Source organism: Chionomys nivalis, chromosome 23, assembly GCF_950005125.1.
Source record: "Chionomys nivalis chromosome 23, mChiNiv1.1, whole genome shotgun sequence".
NCBI lineage: Eukaryota > Metazoa > Chordata > Mammalia > Rodentia > Cricetidae > Chionomys > Chionomys nivalis.
In genome coordinates, this window is record NC_080108.1 from 8476141 (window position 1) to 8489175 (window position 13035).

The 13035-nt window shown below is 42.1% G+C and overlaps 1 protein-coding gene across 1 annotated transcript in view; it reads left to right on the forward strand.

Annotated features, from left to right (window-relative positions):
• The first annotated feature begins 6657 nt into the window (after nucleotides 1-6657).
• Nucleotides 6658-13035, forward strand: part of Rab30 (RAB30, member RAS oncogene family) — a 77856-nt gene continuing 71478 nt past the window's right edge. Inside the window, exon 1 of the mRNA XM_057756148.1 lies at nucleotides 6658-6818. The gene's annotated coding sequence lies outside the window, so the exon portion shown is untranslated. The remainder of the gene's footprint in view (nucleotides 6819-13035) is intronic.

Genomic DNA, 13035 nt, shown 5'->3' on the forward strand with positions numbered 1-13035 from the left:
CCTGACTCTGAAACAGGCTATCTCATGACTAAGAGGGATATAGGTCACCCTTATACTCAATTATTACAGTCAAAAACTTACAAATGGTTCAACCCTGTCCACCAAAAACTAATCCTTTTAAGTATCAATAATATTACAGAGCTGCTTCTTACTCAATACCTGTTTTAGTAATACAAGAATTAAACATGATTTAAAATTTCCTAATTATATACCTAATTATATATCGAAGCTACATTTGCTTATGTGGTTGGACTATATTCTTCACTAGAAAACTCAATGAAGTAGGCATATAATTTTTGTACAAATAAAAGCTCAGCATGAACCAACCAACACCGTATGGAACTGAGATTTGTCTTTCTATGGTGAAATTCCACCCAATAACAAAACCAGCTTTCTGCTGACAAATGGTGCTCATAGGCATACTTACCCACCACATGACGTACAGCTGTAGAAATGATTTGACAAACTGTAGTTTGACCTCAAAGAGCATACATATTTTACTATCTCCAATGTTTCCCACCTGTCAAATGCTTTTTAAGCCAATCCTGTCATTTACTTCCCTCAACTATGACAGCCACTAGGAACTCATTTTTATGCAAGGCTTGGTGGTACATGCCTTTAGCTCTAGCACTAAGGAAGCAGAGATAAGATCTCTGAGTTTGAGGCCAGGCTCATCCACAGTAAGTTCCAGAACAGTCAGGGATACAGAAAGACCATGTCTCAAAACATTAAAACTATTTTTTGGGGGGAGAGGGTAAGTTTTTTTGAGACAGGGTTTCTCTGTAGCTCTGGAGTCTGTTCTGGAACTCTGTAGACCAGGCTGTCCTCAAACTCACAGATATCCACCTGTGCAGCCTCCTGTGCATTGGGATTAAAGGCATGTGCCACCACCCAGTCAAAAGAACTTATTTCTACTTAAGTTCTTTGAAATATGTTCTAGACCAGTGCACAGGTATGAATTAGTTACCATAATTAGTTTAGCCAAAAAAATGGTGCCAAGATAGATCTCTGTGAGTTTAGAGCCAGCCTAGTTTACATAGACAGTTCCAGGACAACCAGAGCTACACAGTGATTCAGGTTTGTGAAAAATGAAAAGAGGTCGTGGTGGGGTGCCAATGGTTCTTTGAACATAGGTTTCCAGATTCAAAGCAAGTCACATTTATTAATGTGTCTTCCTCACGCCCAATAGATGAAGTATTAGCAGATTGGTGGATTCAGTCTTAAAACTGCCAAGAACAGATAGTAGTCTGAACATAAAATTCAGATTTGGGGAGTCAACCTAGATAACTTTGCAATTTTTCTGTAGTTCAAAACATGTTATTTAAAGCACAATTTAACCTGCAGCCATATTGTCTTTACTGAGAAACAACCCAAGTTATAACCACACTAGAAGGTACAGATCTCGTGAGGACAAATAGACCTACATTTGGACATACTGGATGGACTACCATGTCAGGACTTTGCAATGAATAACTTCCCTTGAAACTTCTAAAAGTTTTTCATTATATCAAACAGTATTTTTTTTTTCATTTACCCTTTCGGTTAAATTTCTAGGAAAAGGCTAAGCAATGGAATGACTTCAGGCAATGTGAAATTTAATAAATGTCAGAGATGGATTTAAGAAATCTACAGAGGCCTAAACTGCCTGTCCAAGTTGCTTTTCTCCTTTTGCATTTTTCGTATCTGCACAACCACACATTTCCCACGTAAGCAATCTAATGAATCCAATCATCATGGATTTCTCCTGTTGATAAGACATTGACAGGTGGGCAGAAGACAGTTCCATTCGCCATGCATGTAGTGCTTTCTCCAATAGTGGTTTTAAGGCTCCCAGTTGGGGCTGGTGTACATTAACGATACACTCATGAAGAGCAAACACCACCCTTTAGGATGGAACTACTCAATAATAAGGTTCACGGTCACTGCTTGCATCTTGTTTTTTTTTTTTTTTTTGTGTAGCATCATAAAAATATGCACAAAAGTTGCCAGGTGGTGGTGGCGCACACCTGTAATCCCAGCACTTGGGAGGCAGAGGCAGGCAGATCTCTATGAGTTTGAGGTCAGCCAGGTATACAAGAGCTAGTTCCAGGAGAAACCCTGCTTGGAAAAACAAAACAACCTCCCGCCTCCAAATGCACAAGTTATATAAGCAGTCAAGACCTGAAAATGGCAATTATGGAAAGAAAAATAATTCAATGAAAATCTTTTCTGTGGTTTGACAGGGATTCACCATGTAACTCAAGGTGGCTCAGAATTCCCTATTCAGTCCAGGCTGGGATCCAAGTCAGTTTCCCTGTTTCTACCTCAAAGGCACTGGAATTAGAGGCTAGTGCCATGAGGCCCCATAGCCAAATGTTGAGTATTACATAGGAAAATTATCGCAAAAGTATTTCAGAGATCCCCTCCTTTGTCTTCTTGGCTGGGTCTCTCAGTAGAGTGGAAGTTAAATGTCCTCAAATTTCTTCAGTAAGTGACAACCGTGCAATGATTAGGAGGGGACTTTAGCTTCTAAGACAGGGGTTAAATAAGTTGTGAGACAGAGAAAGTTCAGTGGTTAAAAGCACTTGCTGCTTTTGCAGAGGATCAGTTTCAGTTCCCAACACTCACATGGTGGCTCAAAACCACCTATAACTCTAGTTCCAAGGGGAATTTGACGCCTTCTTCTGACCTCCATGGGTACCAAGCACATACACGAAGGCAAAACACCCATACGTATAAACCTTTTAAAAATAAATAAGGTTGTTGCTTCTAACATCTTAAAGAAACTCTTTTAATTCTGCCTGTCCCTACCATTATTTTTTTTTCAGATTCAAACATCGTATCTTTATTTGTCATCTACTTTTCTCTATTCCACATTTCATTCCTTAAACTCTAAAATTTGATGACTTTTCACTACATTGTTAACTCAGTTTATATGAAAAAGAACAAAATTTAGTAAGCCTTCACAGGAAACAATGCCACCTGAAAATAAAAATGTTTAGAATTTATCTCAAAAGCAGCAAGAAATAGATAAAAAGAAAGCAGAATTTTAGAAAGACACAAATGCTGGGTGGTGGTGGCACATGCCTTTAATTCTAGCACTCAGGAAGCAGAGGCAGGTGGATGTCTGAGTTCGAGGCCAGCCTGGTCCACAAAGCAAGTTCCAGAACAGCCACAGCTGTTAGACAGAGACCATGCCTTGAAAAACAAAAGCAAAAACAAACAAAAAACCAAACAAAACAAAAATCAAAAAACAAAACAAATACACAAACATGAACACCGAAAATGGAACTCTCATGGTACTCAAGTAATGCCCAGTGTGATAATCAGGCAGAAAAAGCAATCATCAATGTAAACAGTGCATCACTCTTAATGACTCACAACTGTGACAGTGTTATACTCCACAACAGTCTAGTAAAGCACACTTATTACACACAAGGAACATGCTATTTACTTGCAGTATTGCAACTGAGAAGTTCTGTATGTCAACTTTACTTACAATAGTAAGCTTTGTATAGCCCAAATCCTTCCACACCGATTTCCTCATGGTTTTGTATAGTTTTCTTGTATAAGTGTGTTGATGGTTGGAACTCTGAGCAAACTAAAACCCATTGGACTACATCCTTTAAATAGGTAAACTGCGTATGTGAATTTCATTTCAATAAAGCTGTTTATAAAAGAGATACAATTTAGAGGATTACTCTTTACAGCAAGTTCACACAGAGAGCATCTCCAATGAAGACCTATGAACACATACCTACTTACATAATTGATTACAGCACAACATTCTGCATACTTAAATTTCCTGAAATGGCTATGTTCATGAACACATAGTTTTTCAGCATATATTCTTGCAAACACATGTTCTATAGTGCCCCTTCAATTGTCCAGACCGGTTAAAATCTGAGAAATAAGATAGGCAGTCGTTAATTAAAATTAACTTGAAGTCATTCATACTTCTTTTTTTTTTTTTTGGTTTTTAGAGACAAGGTAGCCTTGTGTAGCCCTGGCCGTCCTGGAACTCACTCAGTAGACCAGGGTGGCTTTGAACTCACCACCTGCCGCTGCCTCTCTGATGTTGGTATCAGAGGCGTGTACCATCACTGCCCAGCTAGACTTTAAATTTTGACCCTGAGACATTTGCTGCATTTACCTTAAGCCATATGGAAATCCAGCAGCAAAACCTATGCCAAAGGGTTATAAACACAACAGCTATGGTACTACTAACCTGAGACTTATTTCCTAATGGTTGTCAATGCAAAGTAAGAATTTCTAAATCATGAAAAATTGGTTTTCTTATCTAAAATGAACTAAAAGACTTTTACAAACAAAAACATCCAAACCCACGATAACTATATCCAAATGGTGTGCCCATCTGTGTCCACTTATGGAAATGTACACTGTGGCAAACGTTTACCTTAATCAAAGAGGAGGTCTGAAAGATGTACCCCCCCGGTAAAATGTTTTTAAGTTTCTAAAGAATATAGAATTTTTTCCCCCGTGACTGTTAAGACTTAACTTGTAGAGTCTTTCTAAAATACACCGTTTTTCTTTCCCCCACACATTTATGGTTAAATATCCATTATCTATAAGGCTAAAACACTTCAAAGCACTTAATCACATGACAAATTATAGAAGCCACTACATTATATATTGGTTCCATTTTCACAGTATTTCCAAACAATCTGTTATTTTTCTTCAATAAATCAGTCTTCGACAGTAACCCAAACTAAGATTATATTGCTCATATAAATGTTTTTTAAAACAAAGATTCATTTGCCTAAACCCTACAGCTGAATCTAGGGGCAGAAAAAATGGTAAAAACACTGTTTCCTTTCTAGTACTTACCACCATTACGGGTAGAACAGCAGTATTTGAGGTTTTTACCTTGTTGAATTCATGGAAGAATGGCTTTTGCCACTCCCCTGGCTTCTCACAACAGAACATAAGCTGGATCTTTGCAAACTGTTTTTAATGGCCACCATTTGCAGATGCCTTTGACTCCAATTGTGTTTTGTGAATTTAAAAACCAGCCTGCTTGGTCTTTTGAAAGGAAGATCTATCGACCAGTTGAATTTTATTAACTTCTAACAGAGGCATAGTGTGTACTTTCACTGATGTAAACAAACCTAGGGATCCAATCCAGGGCCTTGAGTATGCTAGGCGAGTTCTCATCACTGAGTTACATCATCTCCTGCACAAAACCCGATTTTCAAAGTAAATGCAAAAGAGAGGGAGAATAAGCAACACAAATTATGTTTATCTGCATTTTTAACTTTTTAGAGACTCTCTGTATATACGAAGTAAAATTTGCCATCTTTCCACAGTCAACTTCAGAATCTGAAAAACAAGCACACAGTACTGCTTTAGTTATGCAACTGGGAAAACAGATAATTTGGGATCCTGAGCAAAAGGCTTCAAAAGTTCTTGAAGTATTCTTATGTTTGGAATACGCCAGAGAAGACACTGAATGCACGGTGGGTACCAAGTGGGTAAGGGGAGGGGATGGTTAATACGTTAACTAACGTTATCTGAGTGAGTATGTTACAACGAAATACATTATTTTGCATAATTTTGTTAGTATAAGCTAACAAAAAAGAAAAGGCAAGATAGGTATCCATGGTTACCAACACCAAATAGCCTACGTATTTTAGCATATTTCTCTCAGCATTAGTCCTGAGTAAGAATGCTCACTTGCAGTCCCTTTTAATGTCTTTCACTTTCGCGGGTGGGTTAAGAAAGATCTGACGCTAACTTCTTTTGGTAGCTCCTTTCTTCTCATTAGGACCAAAAATACGATCCTTCACTCTCAGTTATCTACCAACGACTTCTCTAAAGCCCTTTGAAAATCACTACGGGATGACGATTCAGTGTGTGTGTTGGGGGGGGCTCACATCTGAGGAAGAGGGCATGGGGGAAATGAGGGGAAAAAATGGCAAGACGACAGAAAAAAAAATATATATATTATATATATATAATATATATATAATATATATATATACCTAGGCTTTGCTCCACTCGTCGGGTGCAAGAGGGCGTCTCGTCTCAGGGGCTCGAGGCCCGCCGTCCCGTAGCACACAAAGACCCCTTCTGCCCAGATCGTCCCGCTACGAGGTCTAAGGGGTCTTCCACACCCGGAAGTGAAGCGGCTCCCTGGGTCTCCCGGTAAAAAAGCTGAGGGAAAGGCGTGAGGCCCTGTGCAAACCCGGCTGGTGGAGGCTCACGCCGACTCGCGAGGCCATGTCCGGTCCGACGGCCCTGCCCATCCCCAGCGGAGTCTTCATCGTGTCCCAGCCAGTGCTCGAGGCTATCAACCCCCACGTCCTCTGCCTCACCATTCTCACCACGCCGCCTCTCAGCTCCACGAGACCCCGGAGCCTCACCCCGCAGCAGCTCCCGAGCTTCAACATGGCGGCCGGTCCGGTCTCTCTCAGTCTGGGTGCTCCGACCGAAGCATCCTGGGCATTGTAGTTCCGGCTGTAGCCTCTGCGTCCCTCACGGACTTCAGAGGACTACAGGTCCCAGAATGCACAGCTCTGGAGCATGGCTATTGGGGCCGCTCGGACAGAGGGATGATGTCATTGCAAAACCCCACTGCATTCATTGTGCTACGGTCTATCCACCCCCCCACCCCCCTACTGCTGCTGCTGCTGTTGCTGCTGCTGCTGGGCTCGCTATTGCCGCTCGCTCCAGCTGAGCCCTGAGTAGCAGCAGGACCAGGGCAGGGACTGACTCCAGTCCTTGGACTTAGGACACCGCAGCACCTTCCCTTACGTGCGTGACTCAGTCGCATATCATTTCTGTTTATGCCTGGGGTGGGGAGAAAAATCCCAAACCAGGTGAGTTGAAGTGATTTATTCAAATCGTTCTCCCAAGTTATTCCTCCCGCTTAATGCTCAAGGCTTTCTTTTGGAAGATGGGGCCGGGAATGGGGGTATGGATTCGGGAGGTTCTCACTGGCGCTGCTAAGAGCTAAATCGCTCTGTGCAATTTGGGTCACTGCAAAGAACAACTCCAGCAACCTGCCCCCGCCAGAGGACTGGTGCCTGCCAATTTCGTCGCCTCCCTTTAACCTTTTTGAGGCTAGGAGAGGGGGCTGGGCTGGCAAGGATGTTGGGAAGTGCACTTGGAAACCATGAGGAGGGCAAAGGTGGCGGACTGCAGTCCTGTCATTCCCTGGCCCCGGTGCTGAGGTTTGAGTGGGAAAGGGTGATGTGTGTGGGAGAAATGGAGACAGTGATTTAAGGTGGTCATACTTCTTTAGGACATTTGTGTGTCTTGGAGTAGCACACACTGTTTTTTTTTGTTTGTTTGTTTTTTTGTTTTTTTTGTTTTTTTTTTTAGATGAGCACGCTTCTCTTGAGTCGCTTAAGTTTCATAGGGCTTTATGTTTGCATGTCTGTGTCGTTTGTCTCGCTTTTTTTTTCTGCTGATTTGAGGTGACAGTGTCCTCTAATGGTGCACTCCGTGCCAGTCAGAAATATTTCACGTGTCTAGGGAAGGTTTTTCTTAGGCTGCTAGAAGCAGCATTTTTGTTAAGTTTTTTTTTTTTTCCTCCCGTTTTCTCGACTGCGGGATTCAGGATTGTTTGGAAGTCGAGCTGATAGATTTGTGCTTATGTGAGTGTTTTAAATTACATCGCAATAGGCTCTCGCCACTGACGATGGTACTGTAGCGAGCTGCCGTTTTCCCGAAGCTCAGTCGCCACTCACACTTAACGGTTTGTAGACTGAATTGGAAAACCTGGGTCCTTTTTTTTCCTTTTTAACACTTTAGGGAAAGGAAAAGTTAGACGTACTGTCACCCTTTACTGGCCATCCCTGAAAGGTATCCAAGAACAGGGAGCCTGACCAGGGCAACCAGGGATCATGCGAGTGTGCTTTTTGTTTGAATTTTGTTTTTCAGCGAACTGACACATTTAAGAAGGCAGGCAACATTCTGGTTTGTATGATGCTGGCTCTCCTCTTCTCTTCTAAGAGTTACAGGCTTGAACACTGCAATAAATATGTTCCTTTGAGATAAACAGCTGGCTGGCTCCAGAACAGATGGGGCCAGTCTTAGCTGAGAGATATACAACCTTGGAAATGAATGGGCTTAGGGTCAACCACACCCCCTTTAGGAATGTCAAAAGAAGGAGAAATGCCAGAGTATTTGCTTAACTCCAAAATGCTAAAGCTTTCCACAGCTGAGTCAGGCTTTGGGGCTGGGGGGGTGGGGGGGTGTCATTCCTTTAGCTTCTTTGAACCACTTTTATTCATTTTTAATTTAGATGCTCAGGTCTCCAAAGTTGCAGCTGGGTGACTTGTAAAATGTTGCGTGTTACTGAATGGAAAGGACTGTCCATTGTAAGGGCTTTCTAAGTAGAGTGGTTTATTGGCATGCATCGGGCAGCCTTTGGATTTGGGAAAAGATCACCAGTCTGTTGCCTCTTCTAACATCTTTGTGGTGACATCCTGCCCTTCCCTTCTACGCCTTTCTTTCTCTCTCTACCCCACTCACATCTCTTCAAATTCCATTTCTTTCCTAATCTATTTGCAATACATGCTGATTTTCCCTCTCTGTTTCAGGATCTCCCCTGGGCTAGGAGAGTATCACATCTCTTTTTTCTAACTCTCTTTCCACTCCCGATACCTTCACCCCACCCCCAAGCTACCCTGGGGTTAGAGGATGTAGGCTCTGTGTCTTGTTATTCCTGAAGCTTCTTTTTCTTGGAGTCTGTGCTTGCAAGGATGACAGCGATGAGCCTGATCCTGGGCTGGGGTTGGGGTTTTCCTGACGGACATAACCCGGGCCCAGGAGCATGTGGACAATGACATGCAGCTATGGGGCTCTTGTATCTTCCCTTTCCATGGCACCAGCTAAGAAGTGCCCATGGCTTAACAATTTCTTTTAAGGCTTTACACAGATAATTCATACATGATTCCCAAAGGAAGTAGTCTTAAGTAGTTTCTGATTCATGTAGTCTTTTTGCTTCTTATCCCTGTACTAGAGAACAGTGGAAAGGGAGCCTGTCCCTTAGCACATCGCTAGTGACAGTGGTGAGTAGCCAACCTGCATTTGGGTTTCCCAAGGTAGTTGCAGTTCCTGCCATTTTGTCTTCTTTGTGGAGGAGAGAAGTTTGTTGTTTTCTGCTGCTCTCCCCGGGAGCTGGGTGTGGTGGCAGCTGTGTCTCTTTACTTAACGGTGGTGTTTCTTCAGGCGTGCAAAGTCCCATGTCCATTTGAAGTCAGCCTTTGTGACAGGTGGATGGGACTTCTTTTGTGCCACCTTGCGTTACTAATTCCCTTCTCCTGCCGTGCTCCCCCCCCTCACTGGGGTTTTTAGTGGCGTAGGGATGAGAAATGAGATGAATGGAGGATTTGATTTGGCTCTATCCCTGCTGTCCTATGCCTTTCAAGAGCTGGAAATTTCTTTCTGCCTCAGGATGTAGATCTGCAAAGGGAAACCAGCGCTTGCTTCTTGGTTTGCTTGACCTGTTGTTAAAAACCCTCCACGATAAAGCCCGGAACTTAATCTGACAGCAAAGATCAAATGAGCGGGTATTGTGTGATAAGCACCATGGTCCATCAATGAAGAGACATGTTACCCCTCCCCTGAACTGTTCCAGGAGAGATGTATTATTCTTCCCGGTGATTGAATTGAAGATGGAATGGGAGTACCCAATATGACTGTTGCTTTTCTGGAGCAACCCGGGCTAGTTTCCTGTGGGAAGTGGCATTTGGGGTAGCAATGGGAGTTGCTTAGAGTAGGGCAAATAGGTTTTTTGGCAGGCAGAGGAACAGCACGTTCAGCATACAAAGAGAAGAGTAAGAGACAGGGAGTAGAATGAAGGAGCTGGAAGAGATGGGAAAGGCTGGAGCCTGGGCAGTTTTGAATGACAAGGTGATTTTGGTCTTCATCATCAGGGTAATGGGAATTTAGGAAGTGCTTTAACTAGCTAGATGAATGCCATGTATGAAATTATATTTAATACACCGTAGGGTTAGGAGAATGGCTCCATGGGTAAAAAGCACTTGCCATATATGCCTGAGGACCTGAGTAATTCCCTCAAACCCATGGAGGAAAGAGAAGACTGACTCCTGAAAGATGTCCTCTGATGTCCATGTGTGCTGTTGTATGGGAAGATGCTCGAGAACTCGAGGCTGTGTGCACACACATTCTCACACGTGTGTGCGCGCCCACACACACACAGCAATAATAAATGATGAACATTTTTAAAAGACAGAGAAGAAATTGGATGAAAGTTTGACCAAGTTGAATCTGGAGAGTGAGTAGCTGGTACCTCTGAGGTCTTGGTGATGGATGATGATGCTTGACTCGTGGTGGAGACTAGAGAGACATGTAGGTTTGAACATTATAATCGCATGAATGAGTTGATTGACTAGATGTGAGAACAGGAAGAAAAAGTAGAATATGGCTTGCATTTTTCATTTTAAGCAATCCAGGTGACTTTTACAGAGAAAGAGATAGCTGATTAGGTGTGTTTGTTCAAGAAGGTCGGGGGGGTGTGCTGCGGGTTTTGTTGAAGTTCAGGTTCCTGGGACACATCTAAGATCTTTGTTTTAGTCCTCCTATCGCTTGTGGAGGGGTGTGGCATGGTAGTCTAGGGAAGAGAGCTCTGATGAGGCTAGGCTGGCATACTACTTATTTATTAATGTATGATGTTGGGAATGGCATATTTAGTCATTTTTGAGGTTTAGTTTTCTCTTTTACAAAATGGGTTTATCTCACTACAGGATACTGATGTTCAGATGTATGTACTCCATGCTAGGAATGCATCATCAAGTAAGAGGATGTTTGCTTTCAAGAATTTCTCTGGGGCTGGAGAGATGGCTCAGAGGATAAGAGCACTGGCTTCTCTTCCAGAGGACATGAGTTCAGTTCCCAGCAACCACATGGTGGCTCATAACCATCTGCAATGAGATCTGGTGCTCTCTTCTGGCCCACAGGGATACATACAGGCAGAATATTATATATTTTAATAAATAAATAAATCTTAAAAAAAAGAATTTCGTTGAAGAGGAAAAGACACATGGGCATCTGGAGGGCTAGGACAGCACAGCTCCCCAGGAGGGATCATTCTTGGGCAGTGGGGAAATAACAATGTGGCCCACATAGCCTTTGGCTCTAGAGATGAAGGCAAGGAACAGCTCTAGGGAATAGGTTCCCAGGTCTTGCACAAAGCAGGGGCTCTGCACGTTCATTAACTGGATGGACCAAACTAGGTCTCTGAGGATGCTTTCTAAATAAAGATTTCAGCATATTGAAAGAAGCAATCAGGAATAATGAGATGTCAAATGTAAATGCTGTGAGCAGACCATTTTCTGAGACCTATATAGCCTTTGAGATGTTTCGTGGCTAAGTTTTAGGGAAATTCAGAAGTATTTCAGTTCTGGTTTCTTTCAGGTCTCAACTTCCCAAATTCAAGTTAATTTCTCAAAAATCATTCTAATGGCCATAATAGTCCCTAAATCAATGGGCTTTTTGAATTTTACAGATAAGCAAAGTTACATATGCACAAAATAAATACAATTGAGTGAACTATTGGCAATATTTTTCTGTATTTAACTGCATGAAAATTTCTGTAATGTATCTTCCCCCTCTTATTTTATTGCATAGAAGGGGAAAAGACAAATAAAACACCACAATGTTATAATTACCTAGGAAATAATTTCTGTATCTTCTTGGCTGTGGTGGAATTGTGACTGTTCTCCAAATGAACATTGCCAAATGAAGAGGGATTTTTTTATTTATTTTATTTTGAGACAGGATTTCTCTGTGTTGCTTTGGAGCCTGTTCTGGAACTAGTTCTTATAGACCAGGCTGGTTTCGAACTCACAGATATCTGCCTGCCTCTGCCTCCCGAGTGCTGGGATTAAAGGTGTGTGCCATCACCACCCAGTTGTGAAGAGAGATTTTTATGTGACCCACAGATGACTTTTTTTTAGGTTCTTTCCCATGGAAATTTTTGAAACTAGAAGCTTTGAAAACTAGAGGCTTCCTCAAGATTATTCTATCAAAAAGTTCCTTGGGATTATTTTTTCAGTGTTGGGGACTAAGTTTATAACACAAGGGTCCCTTGGAGGTCATCAGGAAGACAGGACCTGTGAGATCACATGTTAATGTGTGTGTTCATGTGCTAGAGTGCATATGTACATCTCTGCATTTTCTCTTATCGTGTGTGTTCTCCTTTAGATATCTTCACATCTTTGAACTTGTTTCATAGTAAGATTGTGAGAGTTAAGTGATAGGATTTTGATATTTATTGATTTATTTTATGTGTATAAGTGTGTGTGTGTGTGTGTGTGTGTGTGTGTGTGTGTTTAGTGCCCTCAGATGCTGGCAGAGGACATCTGATTCCCTGTAACAAGTTACAGATGGTTATTAGATTCCAGGAACTTAACCTGAGTCTTCTGTGAGAATAACAATACTCTTGACCACCGGGCCAGCTCTCTAGCCCAGAGAATATATTTTAAGTATCTAGCACTAAGCCTTATACAACTGGAGTTCATGATGACTTTTTCTTCCCTAAGACAGGGTTTTACCTTGGCCATCCTGGAACTGGATCTATAGACCAGACTGGCCTTGCATTCCCAGAGATTCATGTGTCTCTGCCTCCCGAGTGCTGGGATTTAAGGCGAGCGCCACCACTGCAACCCGGCCTTCGGTAAGAATCTTAATGATCTCCTGATGTGACAGGACAGCCAGGGCTACATAGAGAAACCTTGTCTCAAAATAAATAAACAAACAAATAAACAATAAGATTTGTTGAAGCCAGCCTGGTCTCCAAGAGCTAGTTCCAGGACAGGCCCCAAAGCTACAGAGAAACCCTGTCTCTAAATAAATAAATAAATAAGATTTGTTGAAGCCAGCCTGGTCTCCAAGAGCTAGTTCCAGGACAGGCCCCAAAGCTACAGAGAAACCCTGTCTCAAAAAAAAAAAAAAAAAATTGTTTTTTGTTGTTGTTTTCAGGGCCTCAATCGAAAATGACAGGCTGCTTTAATTGTCTTCTTTCTCTAACTTCCTTTAATGTTTACCTTCTGTTCTCCTCCTGAC